We start from the raw sequence: 17376 nt of genomic DNA on the forward strand, positions 1-17376 counted from the left end.
ATATCAGATGTGCACTCTGTTGTGGTACTGCAACATTATCACTGTTTTGTCCACTGAGAAATCTGGAACCAGGAGCAGCATCTTTTTGAAAAGATTGGCCAAACAATCTACATGCAAATTTGGGCAAGAAATTAAAGATTCTTATTTGTAATCTAAGACTTCTTGAATTTGTTACGACTGACAATCATTGAATTTTTAGAATAATATTTGTAATTAAAGTGATATTTCCAAAAATACACTTATAATTAATGTTTCAGTGGCTAAACTATTCATTAATAATAAAGTAAATAAAGCCAATCTGCAAGTGTACTCTCTGAAGAGTAAGACTAATTTTCATTATTATATAGCAAGAAAGTTTTACAAACTCAGCTTGAGATTGGCTAACACTTACATGGGAAGATCAGAAATAACACATTGATCAGAAATTAATGTTTTGCAAATATTCACCTCATATACCTGCACTAAAAAGAGAATGTCCAAAGTTAAATAAATTGCCTGTTCCTCTTTATTATTATGTGGTGTGCTTGTATCTTTCATACATAAGATTATGAACAATGTTTGTTGACATTCCTGGTTAGAATTTCTCATTAAGGATCTCCTATTCTTCTGCTAAATCAAATGGGAAAGCTACCTACCTATAGCAGGACAATATACAGCCAAAAGTCATGCCTTTGTGTGTGTGCACATGTTCTTTGCAAGGAGTGAGGAGATTAAAAGAAATGTTCTTGATTATACTCTGGCAAGACCACCAGGTCAGTGGAGTTAACAATAAATCATCAATACAGATGTTAATCATATTTAACAGTTAGAAGATTGAACCCCAGTCCATTCAAACATCACGTGCTACTGCACTCACGCTCCTCAGCACTCTGCTACATCAAGTTTACCATTCTGAAAGACAAATATAAGAAGTTAAAGAACAGAGTTGAATCCCCCAAGCATTTAGCTTGACGAGACCCATTAAGCATTTAGCACTGCTCAACACTAGATCTTACACACAAGCATTACACAACATAATGCCTTCAGGAGAAAAAAAAAGAACTGGTTTCACAAGAGGTAACTACTATGTGACTATCATTGGGGAAATACATTGCATAAAAAGGATAGGTGGAATAGAACCAGGGTAAATCTGCCAGTGGCAAAAGTTAATGATGCTGTCTTTTAAGGGCACAAAGGGTGATACTGTTGCACATGTTGGTACTAATATTAAAAATAGTAGACCTAAGGATTTACTTAACAGGTACTGGGAAATGTTGAGAAAAATGCAACAGAGGACTGAATCTGAAAGTGTCTGCAATTCTACCCAGACATGACGGAGTATATAAAGAGTGCCTTGTCAATCGATTCAGCCATGAAGGTTCACCTAGTAAGTGTCGTATTAGGACCACCCAAGAACTAACTCATCTGCCCATATGTAACATGTCCATAAATAGTATGCATTCTCTGGACAATTTACCCCTTTTTGTTGGGAAGAGAGATTCCAAGAGAAAAATCTCTACTACCCACAGAGGCAGACTAACTCAGCCATTAAGTGAAAAATAATATTCATTGACGATATTCAAACCCAGGCCTTTTCCACCCAATCTGAGAAGGATAGCAATTATAACCAATTGCCAATAACTGTTATGCTACCCATAAAATCAGACTCGCATGGTAGAATTTTTTTATCAGCATGGTCGGCACTTGGATGACATGAAAGTATGTCTAATGGATGAATTTGAATTCACTCATTTTAAGCTATATGGTGCAAGGAAGCACTGGGCTTTACTGACTGGCCAAAAAAAATAAATAAACTGCTTATTGACTATCCTCACATTGGTAACTATTTAGATAGACACCTGAACTTTGAATTTCTCCAAGCTGTCAAGCCTCAAAACCATGAAGGAAATTTATGTCAATAATCCACTACTCCTTTCTTGCTGTTTCTCTAATATGCTGCTGCAAAAAAGTATTCGTCCAATAAACTCAAAAATCAATGCAACTGTGCAACCATAAGTTCAAGTCAATATCTGATGTTAGTCCTCCATAAGACACTTAAATTTCAATAGCATGCATAAGCATTTTTTAACGTAATGCACAAGTTGCAACTAACGATTGGCACTGAGTAACAAGTTTAGGAAGTTAAAAAAAAAAAAGGAATGAAGAGAAGATTCTGAAAATTTGTTTTACACAATTCAAGATTTCAATAAAGGGAAAACACATTTTACCATAATAATGTAAAAAAAAACCCACACAATTCCAGGTACTGGTATTTTCACAAATGCACTAACATCAAAGTTTACTTTTATAACTGCTTGCAGTAACAGAAAAGCCCAATAAACCAGAAAGTGCAAATTGTTTTATGGTTGTGACCTCCAGAAATGTGCCTTAGAAAAATATCACAAAGCCATTTGAAATTAGTTCTTATAAAGGAACATAAGATAACGACGAAAGTGTAATGCATTTTAATTATTTGCATTGGTAACTAATACAATTTACACTATAAAAACGACCTTTTAGAGAGTTATATAGCGAAAATTTCAACTTGCAAGGTCATGGAATGAATTACCAAAAAAGTGTTATTGGGTTCACATTATGATATTTTCACAATACAATGGTGTCTCTGGAACGGATTAATATTGTAAAGCGGGGTGCACTGTATTGTATGGCTACGTGCATGGTTTGAAATGTGGTATTTATGAATGTTTAACATTAATTTTTTGCAATTAATGTTCATATTTTCAATTTTGTTGATACTTGATTTAAAAAAAAAAACCCTCTTAAACCCGGGAACTTGTAAAGTGAAAACTCAAAGCGGGAACTGCCTGTATACATGAACCTGTTTTTGCCTTTAGTAATTCTAATACAACACAAGTATGTTTGTCTCAAGATGACCTCCAGCAGACTATGTAATCCACAACACCTTGTTTTTCAGGCTGCAGAATGTTCCAACAGAAGCTATGCAAGTATAACTTACACCTGTGTATGTAGTAGATTAATAGATTGGCTACCGTCAATCTATTAATCTACTACATACCCACCTTAGCTAGCAGTTTTCTGACCCACCTAACAATGCCTTGATAGTGTCAGCAAATATTCTTGCACCCCCTTCTATTTAAGAAGTATCTCATCCCTGTAAAAAACTCCTGTTAACAAGCACAGACCATGCTGAGAAATATTCTACTCAAAATTAATCATTTAACCTTATGTGTAGCTTAGCTTAATTTTCAGCACTCACCTCATAGTAATCCACTTAGCTGGTGGAATGTTTTACCACATACATAGTGGTTATAGGATTGAACTTTATCGAACGTGATTTCGAAAGTTGCTCGTGCGCAGCTATTAGCTTTCATCTTTCTTCATTTAATTTATTTTAATTAAGCAATCATAGAATGGAAGGTGCACTTTCCTTTCTTAGCAAAATTTTTATAGCCCATAACTTAGTTTATAAACCCATAATCCCCATAAGTTATTAGAATCCTATAACCACTATGTATGTGGTAAAACTTTCCACCAGCTAAACAGATTACTATGAGGTGAGTGCTGAAAATTAAGCTAAGCTATACATAAGATCTAGTTATTACAATACAGCACTAGCACATAAGGATTCCTTAAAAATCAAGAGTCATTTAACCTTTTAATACAAAAATGATAGTGGATTATGATAAACTAAGTCAAGGCAAACACAAAAATCAAGATTTTTACTTCCTTTGCCAAACATTTTATGCATGCCAATGTAACTGCTTAAAGAATGTGTTTATTATAATGAGAGCATACGATAAGCAAAGCATGACTGCATGTTGGTGTGTATTATTATTATTTTTTTTTTTGCATTCATTATACACTGTACTGAAATTAGAGCACAGTAGAATTTCAAAATTCAGAGAGAATTTTAGAATCCTTAATCACCAGTTTAATAAAGAAAAAATGGGAGACAGAAAAAAACGGAAGAAAAAAAAATGGAGAACTCATGTTACTAGATTGGTCCAGTGAGTAACATGCTTGCCAAAGGAAAAGGCTACATATTCAAGTCCCACTCTAAGTGGGAGTGTTGCAATTATCCAATTTTTTTTTTTATTTCCATTCCATTTGGCACATTTCAAATGAGAGTATTTGAATTACTTTCATTTAAAATTCACACTGAATGGTAAAGAAACTGTTTAGAACTCTTTGAAATCAAGCTCTGAGTCATTTTTTATGATTGCAGTGAAGACAGTTATGGAGGTAACTAATCTGTTTTTGATGTCTCAATTGACTTAGAGCTAACTCAGAGCTTACTTTTAGCTATGTCTTGATTTTTTCTTGAAAAGTGCACATAACTTAAAGGGTATTTTTTTTTTAACCTAAAATGTTCTACACAGACAGGGCCTGATTTACACAAGCTAAACAAGCTACAGCTTAGGGCCTTGCTCCACCTTAAAATTTCTTTTTTAATATTACCACAGTGAATGGCATCATACATGTTATAGCTTAGGGCCACAAGTTTAAATCTAGGTCTGTACACAGAGAATTCTCTGCTTTTATTATTAGTTGTCAACTTTAGCTAAAAAGTTGACATCTGTTAACATTGTATTGAATTTTGTTGGCAAGATGATCACTTTGTGTTTGCTAATTAGTCTATCTCTCTCTCTCTCTCTCTCTCTCTCTCTCTCTCTCTCTCTCTCTCTCTCTCTCTCTCTCTCACATGGTTCAGTTATAGTTATCAAAAATCTTGACGTAAGATCATCAGCAAAAAGTACTAATCTTTATTTAAGGTTAAGACTATTCCATATAATAGCCCCTAATACTGAGTTTTCAGGATGTCTAACTTTTTTCTCTACATTGTAGAAAAAAAAAATGTTAGTGGAAATGTATTGCAATTTACAGGGACTACATGGAGAATTTTATTCATTGGGACAAAGCTTGTACAAACTACCATGAAAATGTGTTTAAGAAAATTCAAAAATCATTAATATATTGGACATTATTAGCTGGAGACTGAGAGAGGAAGAGTAATATGTGCCACCTCACTGAAGATTAAAAAAAAAAAAAAAAAAAAAAAAAAAAAAATGTGGGGGCACTAAGTGAGGCTTTGCTGTAGTCACCTTTCCTCTTCAAGAGCATCTCGTGGGATGCATGATGACTCTTCCTATGAATAAAGCCGGCCCCTTTCAAAATCGGCCAGGTGGTAGGCAATGGCATACCACCACATTATCTGATGCCACAGAGACCATAACAAAACCAACTCCAAAATCTGCTGTTAAAGGAAGACATGCAACTAGGTGAAAGGATAGGATCAGTGAACTTTTGGGCATGTCATTTTCCGATGCTGCTCGTATAGCATATGATCAATGCAGTTGGAGGATTTTGTTTATGGCCACAACAGCTCCTCAGGGAACTGTGACTGGAAGAAGACATGGAGAATGCCTCATCTCTGTTATGTATATAATTTTCCAGTAAAAGTCACTGCTTTGGACTTGAATTTCTTGAGAAAAAAAATGAAACAACTTTCAATATCAATCATTATAACTACTTTTGTTTCCAACTCATTTTTTCAATTAAAACACTGCTTGCTCTATTTTTTAATTATAAAAAGTTAAAAAATATGGAATCAAGGATGAATGCCGATGTTATAATTATATTCAAGCATTTACACCCTTCAGACCTTTATGTCATCAAGGCATCTTGACATGAAGTGCTATTTCAGGTATCACTGACCAATAAAACTGGTTGCACAATATAAAGGAAAACCATGAATATTTATTTAGTAGATAGATAGTGTATGCACTGATGCCTAACCAGTTAAAATTGCACGTGTGTGTGTGTGTGTGTGTGTGCATAAAATAAAAAAAAATCAATTACTGCACAACTACCTACCTTTCACTATTAGGTGAGCACACTGACTGCAATTCCTGTGATTCCTAAATAAAATTAAGACTCAAATTTTAAATTATTTTAGCAAAAGGATGCAATATCAAAAGCAAAGACAAACAAATTAAGATAGTTTGAAAGCAAATCACCAAAGATTTCACTGATTAAAGAGGATGTGGCACTTATGAATTTGAAACAATGCAAATCTAAAGTTTTAAAACATCATGGCAAAAGTAAGACATTATGATTGGTAGTATCTACTCTAAGTCTTAAATCCTTGTATAAAATTACATTAATATGTTAAGATTTTGATAACCCATTAAAAGGGAAAAATTACTGCAAAAGAACAGTTTCATATTTTAATTTGAAATCTATCAATGTACAGAGGTAATATACTAAATATTTTAAATGAACTTCCAAACATACTAGAAAGACCAAGAAGGTGGGGGTGTTAAACATTGTTGCATTATATTTTCTTGTTATCTATCAAATAAAAGCAAAGTTTTGTCAAACTGTCCATGAAACAAGAGATCCAAAAGGGAAATAAATTACACTTCATTAACAAACAATAATAAAATTCTCAGTAGTGATAAATCAGGCTGCCAAATGACAGAAATCAGATCAGTCTATTTCAAAGCATAACTTTTGAGAAAAATATTTTCTGGGAAATACTAATGCCAAAAAAAACTATTTAGTTTATTAAGTTTTACTTAATTTTATACATGTATCTATATTTTTTATAATTAAAAAAATGAAAATTCTAGAACAGAATTATCATTTTATTTAAAACAGTACAGGCAACCCCTGTATAACACACAGTACTTCTACAACACTGTTTTTCTCTAACACAATTGATAAATTGCAGAAATCCTTGCACAACACTACTTATATAACATGGTAAGAAAACTGTGGCAAACCTCATAACACAGTATTTTAAAGATTTTGTGCAGGGAAACTCTGCTATTATGTTGGATGTAATTTTTTTGTGAATCCCAGGTATGGAGAAAGAAATGAGCTTTTCTTAAAGATTCATCAGTTTTTCATATATATATCTTGTCCCAGAAGATTGCAATAATAAAGCAGTGGTGTTTCTTTTTCTTTTTGACAGTACAGCAGGAGCTTAGCATCCTTGCACCATATGACCAGTATTAATACTAAAGATTTATCTGCAGAAAGCAAGATTATGCAGCATCAGACAAAAAAAAAAAAAACCAACCCTTCCCATTTCACTGATCCATTCATTCCAAATGTTTTAGTTCTGCCTTGAATTTATTTGAGCTATCAACTTCCACAACAACAGATGGAAGTTTGTTCCAGCAATCAACTACCCACTGGCTAAAGGCAAATTTCCACACATCTATTCTACAACTGTCTTTCCTCAGTTTGAATCTATGCCCCGTCAGGTTTGTAATCTGAGCAAGAATCGCATCAGCACTGAGCCTGCTAAATCCATTCAAGGCCTTATACACCTCAATCAGATCACAGGTGCCTAGTCTCCAGAAGCTGCAATTTGCAGAATTTAAGCCTTTCTTCATAAGAGCACCCCTTTGTTCCCTTCAGTCTTGCTGCCTTTTTCTGTACTCATCTAGCAACTCTACATCCTTCCTAAAATGAGGTTTCCAGACCTGTATACAATACTCAAGGTGTGGCCTGACCAATGCCTTATACAAGGGGATAATCACTTCCTTATCCCCGTTCCTGTATATCATTGACAAGACCCCATAACCTACTTTAGCAGCCTGTCTACACTGCTCAGAAAACTTGATATCTGACTGTACAATTACCCCCAAGGTCCCTTTCATTCTCCACTACTGATTGTAATACTGCCCAGTTGATACATTTCTCATATGCAGTACTTTGCATTTGTCAAAGTTAAAAACTTCAGTTGCCACTTCTCAGTCCATCTACCCAACTTTTCCACATCCTGTTGCAGTAGCATGCTGTCATTAACAACCCTGCCAACCTTTGTATCTGCAAACTTTGATATTAAGCTTGATATACTTTCATCAATATCATTGATAAATATACAAAACAATGAACCCAACACCAAACCCTGAGGGACACCACTAATAACATTAATCCACATAAAGCAGTATCCATTGGTTACCACTGCCTTGTCCCACTCAGTCATCCTTTTATCCATTGTAGCAACTTGCCCTTAACGCCATAGTGCTTCAATTTGTACAGTAGTCTTCCATGTGCAACAGTATCAAAAGCTTTCCTGAAATCCGAGTATATGATATCAAGTTTATTTTTTGCATCTAGTTCCTTTGACTATATCATAGTTTTCAATCAAATTGGTCAAAGATTTCCCCTTTACAAACCCATGCTGTGTCTGAATTATTACTGCTCTCTTGTCTAGACTATTCTACAATGCTTCTTTAACCAGTGACTCCATTATTTTCCCTAGAACAGAATTCAAACTAACAGGTCTGTAATTACTTGTCACCCATTGATCCATTCCCCTTTGTGAATTGGCCATACATTTGCACATCTCCAGTCCATGGGGATTTCCGAGTCCAATGATGCTCTCATAATTAGGGCCAAGGGTTTGCTTACTTCCTTTGCCACCTGCTTTAATATAATTGTATAGATCCCATCTATCCCAGGGTAGAATTCAGATCTACCCCATAATTCAAAAACAAAAGTTGATGAAAAAAATCAATGTAGCAATATATATAAATGTAGAAGATACTTCAGCATAAAAAAATAACTATCTTTCACATGAAAATAAAATTAGATGATATCATATAATGTATAATGAAGTAATATTTTAAATTTAATTCTTGTCACTGTTAACCACAGTTGAAGCTTTATAAACTGAAAGTAAGGAGAAAGAAATGTGCTTTTCTTAAAGGTTCAGTTTTTCATATATATTTTGTCACAGAAGATTGCAATAATAAAGCATGTTTTTTTGGCAGTATAGCAGAAGCTTAGCATCCTTGCACCATATGACCAGTATTAATACTAAAGATTTATCTTGCTAGTAGTTCTTTTATATACACTATAAATTTACCAAAATGCAACATCAAGGCTCACCAACAGTTAGGTTAAGAATGTTTCTGTGGTAACTGTGTAGTGAGACCTGAACATCATCATCAGTGCTCTGCCAAGGGTCCATGCATAGACTCCAAAATCAATCACTTCTCCACAATCCTCAAGTCATCCTCTTCCTCCCACATACAAACCATTCCCTCTCAAGCTCCCCTCTGGGCCTCGTCTCAGCTCTCCTCTCCATCTCATTATGAACCAATCACCTTACAACCCCATGTCCAATTTAATTTGCCTTCCACCTTCTTATTATTTCATTCAAATATCTCTTCTCATCCACCCTTCTTAACTTCCTAGTTTCCACTGTATCAACCCATCTCATCTTTCCCATCCTTCACCATACCAACTATAAAAATTTTAAACATTTTAATATCTTCCATTCTCAGAATCTGCACTCCATGAAGAACCACACTTCATACCAACCTTTAACTTAAAACTAAATCTAATATTCTTCTTCGCATCTGAAACTTTTTTACCCATTACTGTTCTTATTCCTCTGCTGTTCTTAACTGTTCTTTGCTTCTTCCACCATTAGCCTTCTCAAATATACTTTACTCACCCATTCTGTTTTCTCTCCTTCAATTTCAATACAGGTGACCCCCGCTTAACGCTGATAATTCGTTCCAGAAAAACAGAGCAGTAAGCGAGCGCCATATTCCCATAAGGTAACATATGTATTTGTGATTGATACCATAGGATATTTCCTAATCAGTAATAAACGGTAGTGAAAAGATTCACAAATGTCAGTCAAAATATTTAATATTCTGCATTACATAGATATATAATTATGTGGTAACTACTTACGTATCAAAATTAAACTTAAAATTCTAATTAAAATCATGAATTTAATTTATCTAAATTGATTTTAATTGATGAATTTAAGCATGAAAAATGTGTCGATTTTGGGTTGTACTTTGGCCCTCTTCCTGGAAAACTAAAAGGGATTTTAATTTTAAATCCCCCGCCACGTTACCACCCAACAATAAAGTCAACCGATCCTTCGCCGCTTTGAAACCTAGCATGTTTTTTTCTTCTTTCAATATAAAACTTCTTTTAGGCATTCGTTTGCAAAAAAGTTTTTTTTTTTTTTTTTTTTTTTTGGTAGTTGTTGGCACATAGGCTTCTGTGGCCATAATGCACCTCCCAAGGTTTTTGCAGTACATTGATCCAAGCCCGAGGCGGGAATCAAACCCGCGACCTTTGGGTTGCCAGGCAGGCACTTTACCCACCCGGCTAGCCCGGTCGGCAAAAAAAAAAAAAAAAAAAAGTTCTGCTTCATCTATGTTAAAAACTTGTTGAGAAGTATAACACATAATACCCTTCCTCAATAATTTTAACAAGTTCTTTTTTGAAAGGTTTGGCTCCTTGATCTGCACTTGCAGCTTCTCTCTGGATTTTAAATCTATTCAACTAGCCCTTACTAGTATTAAATGGTTCCACATTTTTTTTTTAAGGCAAATTTTCTTCAGATCATAAAGACTAATATCTCTCTCTCTCTCTCTCTCCCTCCCCCCCCTTTATAATATTTAACTGAATTCTGCATTGAATATTATCTTCAATAAAATTAGTTAAAGTCACCATTTCAATCCTAATAGCCGGCCTGGCCCTAGTTGCTTGCAGTGGAACAACCATCTTTCCTGCTGCTAAAAATTTATTTTTTATAATTGTTCTTACAGTTAAACTTGCCAGTACAAAATTATGGCACACATCCTCTTGTCATTGCCTGGAAACAATTTGCTTCAAAATGTCTAATTTAATTTTCAAATTGTCTTTTTCTTATATTTATAGTTTCCATACTGCATCCAGACGTTGTTGCTTTTTCATTCTTATACGCCATTATTAACTCTTCAAAAATGTAACTGTGTTGGTTGCATTAATTATGATTCAATGTTTGAGTAAACTGACAATTACGCACGATGTCTAATACTGTACTGAGTGATGACTAGACTTCGGATAAATGCATATAACGCAAATATTACAAGCAATATACTTGATAATTTTTTAAAATTTTGATCTCTGAACTACGTAACAAGTCACTGTACTGCAATTAAATTAGCAGTGCGAGAAAATTTCACTGAGTGTGGAAAAATTTCTCAAGTTGGCATGGGAAATGTTTTAATGCTGTTTTGCTATTCATTTTCAAGCTATTGACTCCATCAAATGAAATGATTTCGTTAAATATGCCAAAAATTACTATAACGCTCTTTGTAAAAGAGCTTTACAGTGATTTGTGACAGCGTTATAGTCAGATACGGGTTATAGCGAATCAGCATAAAGCAAACTGTGTTATAATGAGGGCCTGCTGTATTTAATTCACTTCTTTCTCTTGTCAATTTTTTACTCAGAATCTGTCACCAATGCCATATCTACAAATTAACACAAACCTTTCTCCTTCATCCATATTTCCCCTATCAAATGTCACTTTAACCATTTCTTCTACATAAATATTAAATATAGTCTGAGATTATACCTGTCTCACACCTCTTCCTATCTACACTTTCAGTATTACTCTATCCTATCTTAAATAGCTATTTTTCTGTCTTCAATATAATCTACTAATTATTCTCCTGTCCTTCCAATCCAGTCATATCCTTTTCAGTATATTCAATATTTAACTGAATCCAAAGCCTCTTGCAAGTCTATAAAACATGTAGATCTTTGTTGCTGCATGCAATAACAAATGTTTTACAAACTTAACATTTCACTGCATGGCTTCTCTCTTTCACTGGTATCATTACTGTAGTCTTAAAATCTTCTGGCCATTCTCTTTTCTCATATTAACCTACATGATTCTATTCTGTTAATTCCCTTAAGTCCACTTCCTCTAGTAGCCTTATAAAACTCCACAAACATTCCATCAATATCTATCACCTTATTTGCTTCAGTGCTCTTGCTCCATTATGAGCAGCCAGCTCCACCATCTCCATATTATCAAAATCTTCCTGCCACTTGTTTAACTCCTACAGCTCACATTCCACCTGTCTCCCCTTATCTCGGCTAGTTTTTTACTGCCATTCCATTCCTTCCCTTTATAACAGCCTGAACTGTTCCCTTTTTCTCCAAGGTCACATTCCTCACTAACACATTAAATCAATTTTATAACTTTTCTAATATACTTTAATTCTTTAGAAAATCCATCCCACCATTCCTCCCTTGCTTTATATGTTACTTGTCTAAGCTATTGTTAATTTCTCTATATCTCCTCCTGCCATTTTTGATTTTATAGTAAACTCTTGAAAATATAGCACCCATGGAGATTGAGGAGCAAGATTTTAAAAGTTTCTGTATTTTTGAGAGGTATACCCAGCTGAAGTTACATTTGTAACTATTTATTTGTAATTATTATTATTATTTGAAAGTATTATCTATTTGCAAATCTTGTATTTTAATGCTTTTGCAGCCAGCAAGATTTAAAGAATTAAGACCATCTTATTTCTAAGAGCAAAACTAACTTTCCTGCGATTGCACCACTTTTAACAGACAGCTTTGAAAACTAATTTCATATGGTGCATGGCAACTTGTATAGAGCATCTCCTGTCTTATGACATCAATCAGTACTGAAAATTGCTTCCATAACAGTCTCATCTTTTAAACAAATTGACAATTAACCTTTTGGGGAGGACATCTGTTTGAAAGTAGTGTAATACCAGAGCAACACATTACCTTTGCAAAGTTTGTTCTGTGAGAATTAAGACCGCTACACAACTAATGCACTGGAAAAAATAAGTTAAGTTATTTTAATAATATATCCTAAAAATTACAGTATTTTTAAATTTAAATTTTATTTAGAGGAAAACTTTTATTAAAAAATTTAAGTTCAATCTACTTCAATTCATATGGTTTGTGTGCACATCTCTTAAATATTTTTTAAGATTGTAAATATTTATGTTAAATTTAAATGTCATTTATGATACTAACAACTTTCCAATTTCATTCTGCTCTTATCTTTTTAAAAAAATAATGATTGTTTACAGAACTTAACTTTCTAGCTATTAACAAGAGCAACGGTTTGACACTTATATCAACTTTCAATAAGTGGACATAACTGTATTGTATTTAGAACCTAGTCAGAAATATACAAAATAAATCAAGATGACAGAGCACACAAAAGCCATCAGGAACATTTAACTCATCTGTCTATTGATGAAACAACAAATAACATGCAAGTCCTGGACAAATAAAACTGTCTAAGATATTCTGCATAAGCCAAAGGCTTATGCAAAATATCTGGAGCCAAAATTGATAATTTTAAAGGAAATTGATCCAATAATACCAAAAATTTCAAAATCTTCGTCTCCAAAAGAGATATTGAAATTTTAATAACTTAAAACAACCACTTTCAAATCATACAAAGCACATGCTATCTTAAAAATGAGTAATTCATTTCAAAATACTTTAATCAAACAATGTACATATGTTGTATTTCCTTAGAAAGGTCTGCCACTCAGTTTCTTAGTGCATTTTGCTTTCCCTCTTAAAAAACCAGCAGTAATTTCCCATCGTGGCAGTATTTCAGCAATCTTTGTGCCACTTTCCTTCAAGAATTATTCCGATGAAACACATTCCCTTTGCTCATCACTTACATCTCCTACATTCTGAGTGGGAATGTTGTTGTTTGGGTTTTTTTTTAGGAGCATTAGCAACTAAGGCCATATTTCTCCGGGGATATGCGGTGGTCATTCCCTGACCTTTCCGCATGCTCTGTATTTGGTGGTCATGGACCCTAACCTCGAGGCACCTCCGTAGCCAGGTGGGAAGGAGCAGCAGTGCATAGCACACGCTTCTTGATTAGACCGGCGTTCGAGCCCGTCACCACCAAATATGGAGGATGCGGAAAGGTCAGGGCATGACCACCGCATATTCCCGGAGCAATATGGCCTTAGTTGCTAATGCTCCTAAAAACCAAATAACAAACATGGGCTCAAACCCCGGTCTAATCAAGAAGCATGTGCTACGCATTGCTGCTCCTGCCCACCTGGCTACGGAGGCACTGAGTGGGAATGAAGAAATGAATTTAAAGATATCTTTATAACACTGCAGTAAAGTTAATGTCAAAAATTCCTAATTTTTATTTTGTTCTTCCAAGAAATCCATTCACAACTGCTTTAAATGATCATTAAACTTATAATTCATGATCCTGTGTTCTTTACCCCCCCTCCCCCAAATAAATCATCTTTGAGGCCCAATGAAAATTTGTCTATACATCTCCTAAATGAGAAAAACACTTTCTTATCAAGAGCCTTAAAATTCTTCAATAATCCAAACTTTATATGCAAATGTCAAAGTAATTTTTTGGTTCTTCCACATTTGTATTACTGGTTTTACATTACTTATTTTAATATTATAATGTTTTCGATTGCATGACTGTCCCATAAACATAGGTATTTCATGAAACCTCCCTGTAGATAACCAGCAAGCAATCCAATTACCTTAAGATCACCACAGACATCCCAACCAAGGTCATGGTACTTTACTGTATTCAGGAGCTTGGACATACTTCCATGTTTCTTTCAAGACAACAGCATGAAGTGGAGGAACTGATAAGAAGACACATTTCCATTGTGTAGCACATTAATTTTAAACTTAATTTTGAGGCACCAATAAATATATGCCATTCATTACAACTGTGTTCAATGCCCACTATATTCATAAAAAACTAATATCTTTACAGGACATGCAGTCTTCCATAATGACTATATTTGAAAATACTTGACATTTTTGTTATAATATAATTTAGTTCCTGCTTCTAGTAACTTCCACTGCTGTAATCTTGAACCAAAGATTGCTACACTCTGTTCAGGTAAGTTTAAATCAGAAATTAAGTCATTCAACTCTTAGGTGTGATAATTTTATGGTTGGTAGTAACAATATATTAAAGTGGATGGTCCAGCAAAGTCTACAATACAAGAATCCTTACTATGTTCATTAGTGCTTCATTTATCGATTTTTGGGGATATGGTATTGAAAAGGTTTTCATTATGTGAAACGGGTCTTATTGCAGATATGCTGTGATATTTGATGCAGTACTTGCTTTTTCTGGATACTGCTGATATTTTTGCTGTGTAGAAAGAACAATCATCGGTATTATTGTGTGGTTCTCGTCACATCGTAGGAACAGCAAAAAGCATACTTTTAATTTTCTCAGTTACATCTTGAGATTTGTGGTGCAGGTAATACAGCACATATGTAAAGCTCAAGTTTCATCCTGATCATCAATCTTGCAAACAAAGTACAATGAATATGCATGTTTAGTAACACTGCAGATTTTCTTCTTTTGAGTTTTTGGCACACACACACACACATGCGTGCGTGCGAAATTGTCAGGGTGATGCAGGCATTTCCTTTGTTTCTGCTTAAACATTTTAACAACAAGACACTACACAAAACACAAAGGAATAAATAGAGAAACTACACATGCCATGCCATGTATTTGCACAAAAACATTTCTTTCTATTATTGAAATGGCGAGGTGGAAGGCAGGCAGCATATACATAATACTGAACATGTTAACCCTCTGACAACATTACTGCCATTTATGGGCACATGAAAACATTATTTGCAGGTAATAAGACAAGTCAGTGTTACATCTACTTATCTAAACTGTAGTAAGGTATACATATTATGGGTAAACACAAAATACCTGCATACGAAATTAACAATTATTTTTGAAATCAACATATAAAAACTGATTGCAAACAACTGATGTATTAGTGGAGGTAAAAATATTATATTGGCCCTGTAATTTATATGCTGGAAAAGTTGATCAGAAAAATAATTGTGCACCAGTGTGTAGAAAATGTGATGAGCATGCTATATTTTCACAAACTGAGATGCTCATTCACTTAAGCAATGGTTTTACAGCTAGTAGTGACTTGAGGAGCATGAATTCTGATTGTATGTTGAGTGATAGCCTGGTTCAGGTGATCACTTAATACATTACAGAAACATGACTACACTGTTCAACTTTGCTAAGTACAGTATCTTCACAAAGACACACTGGAGTTGGCATAGTCTGGCATGGGACTGCTCTCACATATGGAAGTGGGATTTGCTGTATGATATTGTTTGCATGACACTGTATTTCATTCTCTGTATTAGGCTGTCTGTATAATACTAAATGTATAAGAGGGTTGCCAAAGGTTGGCTAGGACCAGTCAGTACATTATAAAAAAAAAAGAAAAAAAGTTAATGAAAACAGAACTGAAAAACATACACTGAAATGAAGTTAACAGCAACAATCAAAGGATTCTGACAATTAGAGACAATACAAATGGCAATGTATAATTTTTGTCAACATGGCAATCAGTGCATTATCACTGGGAGCAACTATATTAATGTAAGACCAATTTTGAGGCCTCCTATCAGGAAAAAAGATTCACATGAAAATGGTCTGATGCAACACTATTTTATGTTGTATTTTTAATATGGCTATGACCAACACCTGCATTTTAACAGTGCTGTTTGTAGGGCAAGGAACCCACAAATGCATTGGAGTAACTTTCAGCAATACCAATTGCCTGTATGAATTTACACATAAGAGGAGTTAAACACAAGTACATCCCATCATTACTGTACAACGCATCTAGAATGATGCAAAAGTTCATCTAAAAAGTTCATATAAAACTAAGAATTGTAGCACTTAACTGATAAGTTTTGTAAAAATTGAAACTTCGCTTCATGCAACGAATGTTTGCTTTCATATTATAAGCTGTAATTGTGTGAAGAATACAGAATTAGAAGAAAAAAAATTTTTATTTGTTCAGTGTCCTATATACAGGTCACCCAAACCTAGAATAATAAAAAAACAAAAACCATACAATGCAAAACCAGTTTGTGAACAGTAATGCAAGGATGCCCACAAATTTAATTCTGGAACAAATATCAGCAAAATTTAAGGTATTTTAATAATACTGGAAGTTAAAAATGGTACACACATGTAAACAACTTACTATTAACTGTCCTCTTTTGGGAAACTTCTGCTTTGACTTGATTTTCCCTATGGCTTACAGAAATTAAACTATAATTATTAAATACTATCCACTGGAACTAAGAAAGAATAGTTTACATTGCAATAAGGAGTATGATAATGAGCATTTAACAATTTTCTCAACATATAGTTTTCTATCACTCAAATACTCCTTTAATAATTTATTTAGCAGCCTTATATTATGTAAATAAAAGGCTGCTAAATAAACATGATTTGCTTATGAAATGGAAAGGTTTTTTTTTTTTTTTTTTTGGCTGATGCTATATAAGCTTCTTTCTTGCATCATATGCCTCAACTAATTGCTAATTTGAAAGTGTCTGCAATTCTGCCCAGACAATAGAAGAAAGTATATGTCGAGAGCATTGGAGAGAATGTGCAAGGCTCATGGGGTAATATTATTCTCAGTACAGTCTATGCTTGTTAACAGGGGAGAGTTTTTATAGGAATGGGATACATTTGAATAGAAGGGGTCCAAGAATATTTGCTGATGATATCGAGGCAGTGATAGG

General features: G+C 34.2%; 1 long non-coding RNA gene across 1 annotated transcript; it reads right to left on the reverse strand.

The window, feature by feature from the left end:
- On the reverse strand, positions 1-16873 carry LOC150089167 (uncharacterized). The gene is made up of 3 exons (XR_016548106.1): positions 16830-16873; positions 5836-5879; positions 1-107 (listed from the first exon to the last, which is right to left on the reverse strand). It is a non-coding gene; the product is annotated as an uncharacterized LOC150089167 (long non-coding RNA).
- Between the last annotated feature and the right edge of the window lie 503 nt (positions 16874-17376).

Source organism: Mastigoproctus giganteus, chromosome 2, assembly GCF_048544385.1.
Source record: "Mastigoproctus giganteus isolate SK-2022 chromosome 2, ASM4854438v1, whole genome shotgun sequence".
NCBI lineage: Eukaryota > Metazoa > Arthropoda > Arachnida > Uropygi > Thelyphonidae > Mastigoproctus > Mastigoproctus giganteus.